The sequence below is a fragment of the Micromys minutus genome, assembly GCF_963924665.1.
Source record: "Micromys minutus genome assembly, chromosome: 8".
Taxonomy (NCBI): Eukaryota; Metazoa; Chordata; class Mammalia; order Rodentia; family Muridae; genus Micromys; species Micromys minutus.
Window position 1 is genome coordinate 49,877,115 of NC_137977.1, and position 16,545 is coordinate 49,893,659.

The following is a 16,545-nucleotide window of genomic DNA, read 5'->3' on the forward strand; positions in this document are numbered from 1 at the left end:
TAACTTCTATTATAGTATATTACTAACATAATTCTATTTTATTATTAGCTGTCGTTGTTAATCTCTTACAGTGCCAACTTATAGATTAAATGCTTCCATACACAAGCAGAGAAATACCAATGTATACATAGTTTGGGACGTTCCAGAACCTCTGTTATCTCTTGGGGGTGCTTAAAATTTATGTCCTGTATTAGTCATTTGTCTCATTCCCCTGACAAAAACAATTTAGGGAAAGGATGTTTTGCCTTGGCACATAGTTTGACAGTCAGGGTACCATGGTGGGGAAGACAAGGCATCAGTAGTATAAGGTTGAACCAGTCCCGTTGGTGCATCAGAAAGATGAATGAATGCTGGAGTGCTCGGCTCGGGCTCTCTCTTAGTCCAGGATCGAAATGGTGCTGCTTACATTTAGGGTGCATCTTCCCACCTAATGAAGATAATCTAAAAGTTCCCCCATAAATATGCCTGTAACTCTGTCTCCTCAGTGATTCTAGAATCTGTCAAATTACCAGCATCAACTAACCTATGGCTCTAGTTCAGAAACAATAAAAAGAAAAGGATCTTGTAGGTTGTCGCTCTTCCCACACAAGTAGAAGCTGCAGAGTTGGCTGGTCAGGAAGTGACCCCTGTGACTCCACTCGGAGTCATCTTGGAAGGAAGGAAGGTGCCTAAAGGTTGAGCAATGAGAGATTGCCTGCCCTGGGGAAGCATGAGGTCAGCCTTAGGCACCAAGCTGCGGTCACACAGCTGTGGCCACACTCCCTATTCCTGTCCCATCCCTCTGGCCAGCCACTGTGGTTCTGCAGTCTGCACGCCTGAGGCAGAGCTGAGTGAGACACAAAAGAGGAACCAGCCTCTGAGTTCACTTGGAAGGAACTAGAACTCAGAGGGAGCAAGATGGAGGAATCCAGAGTAGCTCCCCTCCCCCACAGGGTCAGCTGTAAGGTAGGCCTTTGAGGAGACAGGAGAGCAGGGAAGACAGTCCTGAAGGTTTCTTTGAGAAGGTAACATCTAGAGATGTGGAGAAGGAGTTTCTGTTCTGACTTCAGTTATTGCTCAGGTGGCTGATGCTACAAAGCAGATCTTCATTCCAGGTTCACAGAGCAAGAAGTGTCAACGAGATGTTAGAAAAATCAGTGGCCCCCTCTCTTCCAGTCCAGTTCTGCTAGCACTGGCGCCTCATTTGTGCTGAATGGGGTCAGAGATCAGGGTCAGCGATACTTTCCTTCCCTGAGGAGGCTGGGTCTGGCGATATCTATCTTGGCATCTTGACAACCACACACCCACTGAACTATTTTAATGATGCATAGCATTTTACGCACACACACACACACACACACACACACACACACACACACATGCACTCACACACACATGCACTCACACACACAATCATACATACCCACCACATAGCACACTCACACACACACACACACACACACACACACACCTACCACATAGCACACACACATACTCATGCACTCACACACAATCATACACACCCACCACATAGCACACACACAATCATACACACCCACCACATAGCACACATATATCTCATGCCTTTACACACAACCATACACACCCACCACATAGCACACACACACACACATGCACTCACACACAATCATACATACCCACCACATAGCACACACACACACACACACACCTACCACATAGCACACACACATACTCCATGCACTCACACACAATCATACACACCCACCACATAGCACACACACACTCACTCACACATACACTCACACACAACACACAGCATACACATTCATACACAGACACTACACACACCACACAGTACACACAAACTACACATACACATCAATACACACATACCACACATAAACACACACATACACCACATATACACACAGAGAGATACACACACACATACTTTAGCTTCAAAGGGAAAGGAGCAGAGAGAGAGAGAGACAGGAAGGGGGTGATGGAGGGAGGGGGAGAGAGGGAGAGGGAAGAAGGGAGAAAGGGAGGGAGGGGATGGAAGGGGACAGAGAGGGAGGGAGAAAGAAAGAAAGAGAAAGAGAACTATTATTTAATACATGCAATGGCAGTAGTCAGCTTGCTTTCTGTTGTTCATTCAGCTGGGGTCCAGCCCAAGAAACAGAGCTCCCCATTTTCACATGGCCCTTCCCACATCAGTTAACAAAATCAAGGTAGCCTACCACAGGGATTTATTGATCCACTGATTCCGAGGGAATATGGTAAGCAAGCATCTATCTGTTTGCTCCTGGCAGAGCATCCCTTGATTACTTAGGCGTATAACTCTGTGCCCTTGGGTGGGAAGGTCTTTCTAAGAGAAACTCATAGGGACAACCCCTGGTCATTGCTGTGCTCTGATTGGCTTGCTTTCAGCCACAGTTGCAAAATAGAGCCCAGGACTTCCTGGGAAATTTTCTTACATTGTTTTATATTGGGTGTCAACCTTTCTATTTTTGTCCAGAAAACAAGTTACTGTTCATTTCCGTTTGGGGATTTTTTTCCCCCTTTTAAGGCAGCACCTCTATCAGGAAAAACTGGTCACAGAGCTGTCCCCAGAGGGCCAGCTATCTTTGCATAGCTGTCACCAAGGCGTTTCCATATAAAGCCTCTGTCGTTTTGAGCTCACAAGAGCATGTGAGGAACAGTCATCCATGACCTCATCCCTCCGGATCTGGTCCAGCAACTTTGAGTTTCATCACTGAGTGTGTGGCTGGCTACTGGCTGAAGCTGCTAAGCCACTGAGAATTATTTTTATAAACCAGGAAATCCCCAGCTTATGTTAAATTGGAAAAGAATGGCCAGTTATAGACCCTGGCCGTAAGTTACCTGTGTAAGACAAAGAACAGCTCCTTACGGGAGTGACCTTTGTCCTACTTCTTAATAGATGCCTTTTGCTATGGAGTAGGATATGTTCTTGTAATCAAAATGGCTGGTCCAAGTTTGTTTTCTTACAGAAAGTATTTACTATTAAGCAGTAAACTATATGCACAATGGAATATTATCTAGCCTATGTTTGTTTTCAGGGTCTGATTATTTGTTATTCTTAAGGTCTTATTTTTGACCTGACTCACACTTAGGTAGCTCCCAGGAAGGCAGCCTATATTATACACTCTTGCCAATTTTTCTTCGGCTTCTTCGCCCTCTGGGCCAACAGTTCAGCACCCTCTGCTGCCGCCTCCTCCTCTTCCTTCCTGTGTTGTTTCTGCAGAGCAGCACATCAGCGCTGTGTTCCAGGACGATTGGAATGACAAGACATGGAATACTGGGTGCTTTGGTCCTGGGCTTCTCACTTTCTTAGTTTAAGAGCTTTCTGACAAAATCTTGGTGGATATCATCTTCAGAGAGATTGAAAAGATTTCTGCTCCTACTAGCAATTTTAACCCTCAACTGAAGAGTCACAGCAGTATCTTTCAATCTAGGAATTTCTTTCTCTCCTTTTCCTTCCTTCCTTTCTTTCCTTTCCTTCCTTCCTTCTTTCTTCCTTCTGACTGTCTTTCCCCCCCCCTTTTTTTCTTTCTTCCTTTTTTGACATAACTAACTGAGAACTCAGACTGCCCCTCCATCTCTCCAGTTCTTGTCTGTGACTCAACAGCAGGCTCACTCTGCCGTGGGTCAAGATGTGCTGCCTTGTGGGAAAATCTCATGCGTCATTCTCATCGCTGGTTTGGACTACATAACTGTTCCCCTCTTCATGCAAAGCACAAGCAGCTAATTATGTGGCCACATGCTTCTCACTGAATGCATGAAGCTAACAGTCATTATTCATGCCAATGAGCTTCGGACAGCCAGAGGCCAGGAAGGAGCTATTCAGTTTCATCTTGGCACAGCTCATTACCTAGCATGTACCACAAAGAAAAACTAAGAAGAAATTAGGGCTGGGAGGTTGCTCAGTGGTTAAGGGCACGTATGGCTCGGATAGAGAGCCTGAATTCAAGCATCTAGGTTGAGTAAATCCAGCTCTAGAGGAATGGACACCCTTTGGTCTCCAAAGGCATATGTATGTGTGTATGTGTGTGTGTGTGTGTGTGTGTGTGTGTGTGTGTGTAAAATGCTATACATCATTAAATAGTTCAGTGGGCGTGGTTGTCAAGGTGCCAAGATAGAAACTGAATACATACACACACAATGCTTTAAAAAAATCATAGAAAGGATAAAATCCTAAGCTAAGGAAATAGCCCAGTGAGTTCAATCTTTACAGTCCTTGAAAACTAGTAACACCAGCCACAGTAGCACACATTTGTCATGCTAGTTTGAATTAGTCAGAGACAAGGCCTGGTGTCTACCCAGTCTAGCCTATTCAGTGAGCTCTAGGACAGTGAGTCTGTCTCAAAAAATAAGGTAGAAAACACTCTTTCACCGTGACCTCCAATATGTGTGTGTGTGTGTGTGTGTGTGTGTGTGTGTCTTGGAGTAACTCTGAGCAAGCAAGTGAAACAAACTTAAAACTTAAAAGGACAATTTACAGCCGCATATGGAAACAAACAAATAAAAATCCAAGATAGCTAAAACAATTCTGAATAAACAAAGAACTGCTGGAGGTTTTATCGCCCCCAATTTCACGTTATACTACAGAACTGTGCCTCAAGGTGTACTACACAGCTATCGGAATGGATCCAGCAGAGTGTTGGCATAAGATAGACAAGCTGAGCAATGGAACTGAAGATCCAGATGTAAGTTCATAAGTATCGATAGACACCAGATCTCACACACATATACATGTGTACATATACACACATATGTTGGTACATATGTTCACGTATACATATATATGCATGAATATTAAAATATATGCTAGAAATCATACTGGAAGAAAGATAGCATCTTCAACAAATAGTGCTGGAAAGCTGCATATAGAAGAATGCAAATGGTTCCATACTTATCACCCTGCACAAAACTTAACTCCCAAGTGGATCAAATACCTCTTCAAAGGGCCAGACACACTGAATCTGATAGAGGAACTTCTGTACGGCAAAGGACACCTTCATTCAGACAAAGTGGCAGGCTACAGAATGGGGATTTTTTTTTTTTAAACCAACTATGCATTCAGTTGAGGGCTCAAGGGATAATATCTAAAATATACAAATAACTAAAAAAGCTGTACACCAAGAAAAATAATGAGGTATTTGGGGGACAACACCAAACATGACAGAAAAAAAAAGAAGCAGAGAGGCTCCATACAGAAACTGATGGGAGCAGATGCAGAGACCTGCAGCCAAACATTTATATGGAGTTCAGCTCACAAAATCAACTAGCCAGGGCTCATTAGGCCTCACAGAGATTGAATTGACAATCAGAGAGTCCATATAGGTCTAACATAGGTCCTCTGCTTGTGTGTTACGGTTGTTAGCTTAGTGTACTTGTGGGACTCCAAACAGCAGGAGCAGGGCTGTCTCTGATTCTTTTGCCTGCTTTAGGAACCTTTGCCCTACTACTGGATTGCATCGTCCAGCCTTAATATGAGGGTTTATGCATACTCTTATTATTACTATTTTTTGAAGGGAAGGTGGGGAGGCATGGATCTGGGAAGGGGAGTAAATTTACAGGGAAGGACTGGGAAGACAAGAGGAAGGGGAAACTGAGGTTAGGATGTAATATATGAGAGAAGAACACATTTAAAAAGAAAAAAATGGGGTGTAGAGCTAAACAGGGGGTTCACAATCAGTGAAACACAAATGGCTGAGTTTTTTAAGTGTTCAGCATTTAAGTTATCAAAGAAATACAAAAAAAATCTACATTGAGATTCACTCTTACACCAGTCAGAATGGCCAAGATCAATAAAAGTAATGAGAATTTATTCTGGCAAGGATGTGGGGTAAGGGGAAACATTCCTTCACTGCTAGTGGGACTGCAGACTTGAACAGCCACTGTGGAAATCAGTGTGGCAGTTCCTCAGTAAGCTAAGAATAGGCCATACTCAAGACCCAGCTATACCACATGTGGGTATATACCCAAAGTTGCTTCATCCTCCTACAAAGACACTTGCCCAACAATGTTCACTGCCTCTCTGGTCATAATATTGGAAACAGCCTAGATGTCCCTCAACATTAGACTAGAAAAAGAAAAGGTGGCACAATTTACACAAATTACAAATTACTATTATTAAAAAAAAAAAAGGAAAGAAACCATGAAATTTACAGGTAAATGACTGGAGCTAGAAGAAGTTATCCCGAGTAAGGTAACCCAGGCCCAAAAGGCAAATAAATATATGGTATGTATTTTTATATGTGGATGTTAGCTGTTAGGTGTTTGATAAGCAAGCTAGAGTCTGTAAGGCCACGGAGGTCAAGTAAGTAGTAATAGTAATAGATTATCATGAAGGGAAGGGTCTTCGAAGGCAGCAGAAATAGAATAGATGGTTATAAACAAATGGGGGGGCAGCTGGGTTGGAAAGATTAAACTGGGAGAGGAATGAAAAGGGGGTAAAGGAGGGAATGTGGAAAGAGACATCTAAAACTAGGGACATTTCAGGTGTTACATGAAAAACTAATACAGTAGAAGCTTCCTCAAATAAATACACATGTAAGAGAAATTTAAATGGGATTACCAAATAACAGGCCCCAACGACACATCTCTCATTACCAAATGAAATCCCCAGTTCAATAATGGGTTATATATCTAATCAAGTTAGTGGCCAAAAGGGTCCAAAGACAAGCCACACTATTGCCAAGGCTATTGGTTGTTCTTCACAGACTGATGGTTAAGGCCTTACTGCTGAAGACAACACCTTCATAACTTACTGAATATAAAGAAGTTGATAACTTCACCCCTATCAGCTAGTGTTTCTAGTACTGAAATGTACTCTGCACACTACCAGAGAAGAAAGTTAAACACCAACCCAGCTACAAAGCCTTGTATCTACAAGGATGACCTGCCTGCATGATATGCTTGTGCAATATTGGCACAAGAATGTTCTGGGAGTAACCGGCCACTACCTGATGAGACTTAAGGCCCACTCCAGGGGATGGAACCCATGCCTGACACTGCCCAGGTGACCAAGATCCTAAGACTAGATTGGCCATGCACTTAGGGGGAAATCAAATGCTACTAAATACTTACTGCTGAATATAACACCCACATAACTTACTGAATATGGGGACATTGACTGAACTATTCTACCTAAGGGACATAGCAGTAAAATGACTCCTAATGACATTAGGTTATACTCATAGATCAGTGTCTTGCTCTGTCATCATCACAGAAGCTTCCTTCTGCAGGAGATGGCAACAAATACCCCCAACTAGACAATGTGCAGAGTAAGAGACCTTGAAACACCCAGTCTTAAATGGGATGTCACCATGAAATCCCTTCCCTCAGGGGCCTGAGAACCTTGCAAAAGAGGAGGTGGAAAGACTGTAAGAGTCAGAGGGACTGGAGGACATCAAGGAAACAAGGCTTTTAAACACAGAACTATAGGTGCACACATTAAGTCACAGAGACTATGGTAGTATGAACAAGGCCAGCACAGGTCCAACAAAACCAGATAGAGGTCCAGCAATGAGTGGGGATGTGTATGTGTACTGGCTGGTTTTGTGTCAACTTGACACAAGCTGGAGTCATCACAGAGAAAGGAGCCTCCATTGAGGAAATGCCTCCATGAGAGCCAGCTGTAAGGCATTTTCTCAACTAGTGGTCAAGGGGGAAGGGCAGCCCATTGTGGGTGGTGCCATCCCTGGGCTGGTAGTCTTGGGTTCTATAAGAAAGCAGGCTGAGAAAACCAGGGGAAGCAAGCCAGTAAGTGACATCCCTCCATGGCCTCTGCACCAGCTCCTGCTTCCTGACCTGCTTGGGTTCCAGTCCTGACTTCCTTTGGAGATAAACAGCAGTGTGGAAGTGTAAGCTGAATAAACCCTTTCCTCCCCAACTTTCTTCTTGGTCATGATGTTTGTGCAGGAATACAAACCCTAAGTAAGGCAGTACACATACCCTGATCCCCAACCCAGAAAATATATCCAAGTTGATATACACTCACAAAGGAAAAATAAGTCCTCTCCAACAGAGTCTTGCTGGGTACCCAAATCACTTGAAGGCAGGCCCCATGCCCAGTAGATGACCATCACAGAACAAACTCTATGGTATGTTTGGAGTTTTGGGGTTTGTTTGTTTCATAATGCTTTGTCTGGATATTTTTATTACCTTTTATATCTTTTGCCTCTGTATCATTCTGATTTTCTGGTTTTATGGAATTTGTATGTATGTGAACGTATGTGCCTCTAAGTGTGTATATGTTTCTTGTGCTTTTTCTTTGGCTATGTTGTGTCTGTTTTTACCTACCAGATTCTTGTTGTTCTTTCCCCCATCTTTTTAATTTCATCTTATTTTATTTTAATTTTAGATGCCTGTATTCTAATGAGAAGAAAACAGAAGGGTGTGGATTCAGATGGGAGGGGAAGTGGGGAGGATCTTGAAAGAGCTGGGAGAGGGAAAACTATAATTAGAATATATTGTACAAATAAAAATCTATTTCCAGTTTAAAAGTACATTAGCCATGGGGGAAAAATTAAGGTGGAACTTTTCTTTTCACTTTCTGAAGCCCCCTATATTTTCTGTGTGTCTGCTGCTTGTGTGTGTTTCTTCTCCTCCAAATAAATGTTTTTCTTCAAAAAGAAATAATGTTGAGGTGGGGTTGTTGCCCACACTCCTCACCCCAGACAGCATGAAGAGGCATGCTCACCTGCCTTTGGCAAAGGGGGCAGGAGAAGAAAAGAAATAAAATCCCTAAAAGTAATTGCTTAGTCCAAAGTCTTGCTTTATGGATGCAAAATGTTCAGGTTGCTACAAGATCACCACCGTTTTCAACAGTAGGAAAAGCCAGGCTCACAGAAGCTATTCACTTAGGATAATGCCACAGCGATGATCTCCGTGACTTCCTGCATTTGTGTCTTCTTACAGAAAGTCTTATCTTCAGTTACTCTACCAAGCCAATATAATGATTTTATTTGATTCATTTCCATGCGGTGAGCACTGCTCCTCCGGGTCTCTGAGGCAAGGAGTGCGGGGCAGCAACAACCCACCTCGCTATAATTATATTTTTTTTTTTGAAGAAAGACATTTATTGGAAGTGAAGAAACACACAGGCAGCAGACACGCAGAACAAAAGGGGAACTCGGAAAGCCAAATATCCCCCACCTGAATTAGTTTGTTATAACAGTGACCCCCTGTTTTGGTGTCATTTTTTTTTCAAAGTTTTAATTATGGACAAAAAGAAATAAATAACAAGGTGGCTGGGTCCTGAGGAATGACCAAGGTTGACCTCTGGCCACCACGTGTGCATGAACACATACATACTCACACATACACACATAGGAATTCTGACTTATGGATGAACCCTGAAGACTTTTATGCTAAGTGAATAAGACAAACCAGAATGACACATCCTGCATGACTCTACCTCTGTGAGGTGCCCAGAATATACAGGCCAAAGTAGCATAGTGGCTGCCAGGTTTGGGTGAAGGGGAAATAGGGAATTGTTGTTTAATGGGCAGAGTCTCATTTGGGAAGATGAAAACACTCTGGAGATGGATGGGGATGTTGGCTGCATACCCCCACGTACGTGGATGATGGCAATGAATTAAAATGGAAGGATGATTGAAGTAGTAAACTATGCCATGTTTGTTTAATCAGAATAAAGAATATGGCTAAAGTGGTTTCAGGGATTGCCTAGTGGTTAGAGTGCCGACTTCTCTTTCACAAGACCTGGGTTTGGTTCTCAGCATCCACGTGGCAGCTCACAGCAGTCTCCAGTTCCAGGGTCTCTGACACTGGGCAGCTCCTGCATGAAAAAAATTTAAAAGGAGTTTGTGTTGGAGATGCAATGCAGAAATAGAGCCCTTGCTTGTTCCAATTATATGCAAGGCTCTGGATTCCATCCCCAGAAAAAGAAAAAAAAAAAAAAAAAAAAAAAAAAAGGAAAAGAAAACACAGGCTTTGTTGAGAGCTTAAATTATAATGGCTTTGATGATGTAATAAGTTATAGAAATACACCATAGATCTGTGACTAGGACACAAGCTACATGATTCATCACCTGAACTCAACAACATGGAACTTGCTTGTACCCTTGGGTGTTGAATTGGCTAGTTTTTATGTCAACTCAACACGGGCTAGAGTCATCTGGGGAGAGAGAACCTCAACTGAGACATGCCCCCACCAGATTAGCCTGTAGGCAAACCTGTGTGGTCATTTTCTTAATTAGTGATAGATATGGGAGGGTGCATTGTGGATGGTGTCCACCACGGACAGGTAGGTCCTGGAGTGTATAAGAAATCGGGATGAACAAGCCATGAGTAAGCAGCACTCCCTTGGCCTCTGCATCTGTTTCTCTCTCTAGACTTCTACCATGAGTTCCTGCCCTGACTTCCCCCAGTGATGTGGACCTGTAAGCTGAAATACACCCTTTGCTCCCCCAAGTTGGTTTTTTTTTCATTGTTATGGAATTTGATCACGACAATAGAAACCCTAAAGCAGGCATCGTGGGGACCTCAAGCTCTATATTCGTTGCATTCTAGGTAGCACCCGTACGTCTGGATGGGCTAGGAGTTGGCTCTTAAAAGAGGTCAAAACTACATGAAGTAGAGACTCAAAGGAAGAAGACAGTCAGATTACACCAATCTAGACAGAACAATCTGGACAGAGGGCCCAGCAAGTACAAGTCTTCAGCAGAAATGTGCAGCTGTGCTTTAGAATGCTAAAGAGCACCTTGGAGCTGGCACTTGGTGGGGTCACAAGAGACGGGACCCAGAGACCCCCCTGTGGAGTTGCTGATTCTGGCTTAGCAACCAATGTGGGAAATCTGAATTTGGTTTGGTATGACTTGGGCTTGAGCTGCTGCAGGACATGGTTGAAATCGACACTGTCAACTTCCCAGACTTCCCAGGACTCACCTGAATTCAAGGAATCTTGGGATTGTAGGGTGTGGCTCTGATGCTACGATCATGTTCCCCAATTGGTTCTTGATCCATCAATAAAGATGCTAGCAGCCAATGAGCTGGATGGAATAGGTGGGGCTTCTGGTCCCGGAGGCAAGCTAGCAGATGCTATGCTATGCTTCAGAGGGAGATCAGCCATGTGAAATCTCGGGTTGAGCAGCCATAGGACATCCAGGAGATTAGAAGCACCCAGCAATTGATCAATAAGACACATTGAAAATTATATTAATGTGTGTACATGCTTCATCCATGGATCCGAGGGAATCTGGGTTGGGGTTGGTAGCATGGCCTGGAGCTTAAAATGGGGTAGCAAAAACTACATACTACATGGGATATGCCTAAAAAGTCTGGAGTCAGTAGAACAGAGAATATTCCTGAACATCCCTTAATTCCTTCACTTATGGCTTTGTCTTGTCCAAGTCAGAGGACCGCGTCCTGTCACTGCTGACTCAGCCAGCATCTTTCTGCTCCATGCAGGAGCTCCAGCATAGCACAGCCTTGCATGAATCTAGTGAGTAGATAAAAGTTCCTTCATATTACTTAGTATCTTCTGCTGGAGCTGAACTCTGCTCTCTGCTTTAAACCAGCCCTTCCTTGTGGCTTTGTGTAGACCCAATGATAACATTTTGGCATGAGTGATGGGTGCATCTTGCTGACAACACTTCTTGTCCCACTAAGTCTTTATGTAGAATGGAACACAGACGAGTTGACAGGACCATGAGCAGCAACGTCGGCTCACTAGGAGATGAAAACCTCACACCCATTGGAGGAGGCAGATTAACTAGACAAGAGCTACAGGTCTTAAAACTATCCAGACATGTCTCCTATTGCCACACTAGCTTGTATTTTTATCAATCAGAGAAATACGCTTTATACTACAAAAGCCAGTGTATTGCTGGATCTGTCTTAGTAGCAAGTCTAGTATTCATGCTATCCCTACCAGAGGAAAATATATTAAAGAAGGTAATAGAGGGACAAAGTTCAAATTTGTCCTTCAGAGTTTCACTCAAACACAACTTTGAACATGCAAAACCAGGCATTAGGAACCACAGTGTATACAGTAAAAAAAAAACAAAAAAACAAAAAACAAAAAAACAAAACAACAACAACAACCAAAAAAACAAGTCTTAATGCTTTCACTTCCCTCTCGTCTCCTGTGATTGGCTGGAGCAAGATTCAGATGCGTGACCTGATGGACATCTCATGACAATGGCAGCAGCTTCACGTTAGACTGTCGTAACCTTCAGTCCCCACTAAGGCATTCCCAGCCAGTAAACCTCACAGGCTCCAGGGTAGGTAACTGGATTACCACTGGGGAGTAGATTCTCATAACCATGTGTCCTCACCTTACAGGGCAGGTAAGCCTTGTTATTGGAGCCTTTACAGATCAACCCTCATCTTTCTCTTCAGGGCTGATCTGCAAATGAATGACCTGTCTGAGGTCATTTGTCAGGGTTGGGATTTGTGTTCCACGTGGCAGGACACTGACACAAACAATAAAATCGGAGCAACCAAGCTTTCACGTTTATGATGGTGTGTTGAATGGCTTCTTTGAGGGGTCTTGTCATCAGAAAGCACAGACTAACCTTGAATTCATGATGAGACACCCTCCCTACTGCAACCATATTAGGAGGTGGTTGGCCCATGAATGTGCTGTCTTTGGGGTGGAATTATTACTCATATAAAAAAAAGAGCTATGTTCTTTAACCAATCTCTCAGAGACGGAATCTTCAGAAAAGGGTTTTGGCCTGTGAGTTCTCTGTCTCTGGGATGGAATTATCACCTTTATAACCTTTATAAAAAGTATGTGAGAGAGACTGCTTGGCTGGTTGTCCCCATCTACAGGGTAAAGACACATCTTTACAGCTACAAGGTCCTTCTTTGAAGGATGAGAACCAGCCTCCCCAGACAACAGGTCTGTCAAGGCTTTGACCTTGGATTTCTCACCCTCTGGGATTGTGGATACTATTTTTTTTTTAAGAATGCATATGGTATATTTTAAGTATTTCACTCCCTCTCTTATTCCCCTTACCCCTTCTGGAACCTTTCCAACATCCCTCTCCAACTTTGCATCATTTTATTACTATAACCCTCTGACTTTATTAGGGCTGCTTGCAAGGACACGACCATGGATTTATTTACTAAATTGTGAACAACTTACCAGGGGCTAAGGAACTGAACAAAAACTACTCCTCCAGCAGCCACTGACTGCCAATGACTCCTCAACTAGGAGCGGGTCATCATGCCCCTCCCCCATTGGTGTTATTTATTAAACCACAAGATCTATGGTATTCATGATGGACGAATTTGTCTCTAAAGAACATGTTCCTTAAGTTTTCACACTTTGAAATTTTTATGGAAAAAATAATACCATATGCATTCTATACACTTTTTCATTCAAAACCTGAGAGACTCATCTGGAATGCTGTCAGTAGCTCTGTTTATGTCAATATGTGAATTCATGCCAATAAGTGAATATATATATACATATATATATACATATATAATATCCTACAATTAATGACAATCATGTATATGAAACCTGTCTTTAAATGCACATGCATTTATATAATACAGTTTCTTTTATCCCGGCTTCATTTAACACTGTTGTTTTTCCTAGAGCTGTTTAAGAGAGTAGCTGTGAGCCCAAGTGGCTCCTGAACACTCCAAACATCTTGTCCATGTTGAGATGAGCCGTAGGAGTAAAGCACCCAGCGGATAATGAAGACTGAGTTTCAAGAGAAGAAGATAGATTATTGCACTGATACTTTTTATATTGAAGATCTCTTAGATACATACATCGGTTTAAATAAATTACACTATTGGACTATCTTTCTTTAGAAAATGTGGCTACCAGAAAACATAAATTTACACAGGCGTATCTCTTATTATGGTTCGCTTTGTATTTTTCCTGCTCGATATTTTCTGTTTTGTTTTTGTTTTTTGTTGTTTTGGCTTGGTTTTTTGTTTTGATTTTTTTTTTTTTCAAGACAAGGTTTCTCAGTAGCTCTGGCTGTCCTGGACCTCACTCTGTAGACCGAGCTGGCCCTCTGACTCAGATCCAGCTTGCCTCTGTCTCCTGAGAGCTGGGATTAAAGGTGTGGGCCAGCACTGCCAGGCCCTGCTTGGAATTTGCCTTTACTGTGGATGCTGAGCAATGGCCCCGGGAGTTGCATGGCACAAATCAGCTGGATAAATCAATGCATGAGTCACCAGACGACTGTGAAAGGAGACCAACACAGCTTGCTCTCATCTGCTCAGCCCTTTGTCCTCCGGAAGGTAACAGTTGTCAGAATAAAGCTCTTTAGAAATCTCCTTTTGAACCTGTTTTTGTTTTTTTCTGCTGACTCCTTGGCTGGCCACCAATGGACCCAGAGTGCTTCCTTCTTCAAAATTAAAAGAAGCCACTTTTCCCTATGGAGAGCCAGCAGGCACAGGAACCTGATGCGACTATGCCTTATCAGAAGGCTGCTTTCTGGGGTCAAAGATGTTTCTTTAACATCTATTGTTTTGTTTTGTTTTTATTTTTGTGTCTGTTAGGTTTCTTTAAAAACTACAACTATACTTACTCCAAATGTATTTAGGTATATAAGCTGTTTTCAATCATTTTCTTGGTGTCTACATTATGCTTCCTGTTTTTGTCTGTCCATACCTTTAATCTACCTATTGATCAGGAGCCCCGTGCAGTATGTGGGGTCCTATCCTCAGTGCTTGGTACGACTAGTCACATCATAAGAATGTCCTTCCAATGCTCACTCCGTATCGGTTTTTTGTATATAAAAATTAGATGGAAACCAAGTGTGTGGCACTCACATGTAATCTCAAGTCTGAAGGCTGGGCAAGAGCATCACCATAAGTTAAGCCTGGGCTACTTAGTGAGTTTCAGGCCAGCTAGGGCTATGTAGTAAAACTCTGTCTCAAAACGCATGCGTGTGTGTGCACACACACACACACATACACGAGGTTCCTGAGCTATAGGTAGTGATGAAATCTATGAATAGCTAAAAATATGAAGGGTAACAGACACCAAGAAAACCATTGAAAACAGCAAATCATATGTCAAAATATAGTTGTATAAAATATAATTGTATTTATAATTATAATTATAAATTAATAATAAAATTATTATAAATTAATTAATAAAAATATAATTATAATTAGGAAACCTAGTAGACAAAAGGCAACAAACAAACAAAAGAAACAAAAATGTGTTTACCAAATGACTCAGTGTAAAAATCATTTAAACAGTTCATATTCAGGGCTGGAGAGATGGCTCGGTGGCTAAGAACACTGGAGAGGTCCTGAGTTCAATTTCCAGCAACCACATGGTGGCTCACAACCATCTGTAATGGAATGTGATGCCTTCTTCTGCTGTGTTTGAAGACAGTGACAGTGTACTCATATACATAAAATAAGTAAATGAATCTTTTTTTAAAAGTTCATATTTAGGCTGGGGTGATACTTTGATCAGGAAAGAGTTTGTCATGCTAGTATAGGACCCGTGTTTAATCTCTAAATTTACTTAAAAAACAAGTGGCATTTGCCCTTAATATTAGCATTTGGAAAGTAGAGGCTGATAGATCTCTGTGAGTTCAAGGCCAGCCTAGTCTACACAATAGAAAGACCCTTTCTCAAAAACAAACCAAAACCCATTCCCAATGCCAAGGGTGATGGCATAGGCCTGTCATCCCAGTGTAGAGGCGAAGACAAGTAGATTCCTGGGGCCAGCTGGCCAGGTAGTCTAGCCTACTTGATGAGCTCTAGGCTAATGACAAAGGAACAAACAATAAAGAAGAATGAAAAAATAAACAAAAAGACAAGCAAAGCAGACGAGATGACTTCTGAGAAACTATACAACACCAAAGGTTGACCTATCTCTGTCTCTCTGCCTCTCTGTCTCTCTCTGTGTCTCTCTCTCTCTGTCTGTCTGTCTATCTAGCTCTTAGATAGATAGATAGATAGATAGATAGATAGATAGGTAGAGATAGATAGATAGATGATAGGTAGGTAGAGATAGATAGATAGATGATAGGTAGGTAGAGATAGATAGATAGATGATAGGTAGGTAGAGATAGATAGATAGATGATAGGTAGGTAGAGATAGATAGATAGATGATAGGTAGGTAGAGATAGATAGATAGATAGATAGATAGATAGATAGATAGATAGATAGATAGATGATAGGTAGGTAGAGGTAGATAGATAGATAGATAGATAGATAGATAGATATAGATACACACACACAAACACAGAGAACAGGGTCCTTGACAGTTTTTAAACAGAACCATACTACTTTTTAATTTTTAATTAAATATAACTTCATTTTTCTCTTCCTTTTCCTTCTCCCAACCCCTCCCATGTTCCCCATTGCTCTCTCTCAAATTCATGGCTTCTGTTTTTTAATTGTTATTACACACACACACACACACACACACACACACACACACACACACACACACTGCTCCATCTATTTACTGCATTTACTCATGTGTATATGACCTCAGAGCTGACTAGTTGGCACTGATAACCGACTAAGGGCTCCTCCCTGGGGAAGATGAACTCTGCTCTCAGCATTCCTTTTTGCCTATAGCTCTGTGTGTAGGG